This window comes from Aplysia californica, unplaced genomic scaffold (genome assembly GCF_000002075.1).
Source record: "Aplysia californica isolate F4 #8 unplaced genomic scaffold, AplCal3.0 scaffold00619, whole genome shotgun sequence".
Taxonomy (NCBI): domain Eukaryota; kingdom Metazoa; phylum Mollusca; class Gastropoda; order Aplysiida; family Aplysiidae; genus Aplysia; species Aplysia californica.
In genome coordinates, this window is record NW_004797889.1 from 273,550 (window position 1) to 274,706 (window position 1,157).

At 33.4% G+C, this 1,157-nt stretch overlaps 1 protein-coding gene across 1 annotated transcript in view; it reads right to left on the bottom strand.

Moving 5' to 3' along the window:
- LOC100533239 (neuropeptide) overlaps positions 1-638 on the bottom strand; it is a gene marked incomplete at its 5' end in the record, with an annotated part of 94,693 nt that extends 94,055 nt beyond the window's left edge. The window contains 1 exon segment of the mRNA NM_001204551.1: positions 441-638.
- Positions 639-1,157: the final 519 nt, after the last annotated feature.

A 1,157-nucleotide genomic window follows, 5' to 3' on the forward strand; every position in this document is an offset into this window, starting at 1 on the left:
GGGTGGCGATATTCGGCGTCAACAGAAAAAAAAAAGGCAAGATGTTCAAGGACTTTGTATGGATTCAAGTGGCCAAGAAACAGCTTGTGTCTCTTTCTGATTGATGATTGTTTTAAATACATTTTTCTTTAAATTAGTGATCGCCCCCGCGGGCTTCTCTAATTACTGATTCTTTTTATTTATTCTCCTTCCGTGAGATTCTCAAGTTTCATAATAAGAAACCTCTTTTCCAATGCGTCTATGTTCTATTTCTATCTATTATTTTGGTATTTGAAAACCCGCAACTTTGAAACAAAATTTTTGAGCATGTATTAATTATCAGCTTTTAAAAAAAAAAGTGTCCTTAAAAAGGACGTCAGCAGAAAATGGGTTTATATATCATTGCAAACATTAGTAAAACAAAACAAAACATTGAAAAGTTTTCACAAGTAACAACTTACCTTTTTCCAAATAAGCCTCGAGGAAGTGTGGCAGAATAACGCGACGGTCAAACGACAAGGGAGGTGACTCGAGAAGTGTTGTGACGCTGTGCTTTTGACGGGACTTTTCTGGTGGTGGTGGTGGTGGTTGATCTTTGTATGACGTCACAGGGTAGTTTGGATGTACACCGGTTTTGTTATGTTTTGTTTTTTCTGTAGAGAGGAAAAAGGAAAATAAGTAATAACATCAACAACAATAATGTTATAATATTGATAATGATAAGAAGAAGAATCAGTACAGTAAAAGAACTATAAAGAAAATGACAAAAGTATTTAATGGAAGTTACATTAATAACGATGATAATGGTAATGATAGTCGTGACACGGCTCTAAAAAGATTATAATAATTTTCAGAAATTGATTGAAGTAATTTTTGAAGGCTTTGTGCATCTTTTAATTAAATTTGATAAATACGTAAGCCTGAAAATGTACAATGTATTTCCTTTGTCAAGTGAAACGCAGTCACTCTTAAAGTACGAAGCAGAATAATATTATTTTATTATGTCCCTGATCTGCAAAAGCTTTAAAACTCATTTTTGGAGAGTCGAACACAAATTAGTAACCCTAAATATGCATTTAAAAAACGAATAAATAATGACTTGTGTTTCTTTATGTTGTTGTTTATGTTGTGTGTGTGTGTGTGTGTGTGTGTGTGTGTGTGTGTGTGTGTGTGTGTGT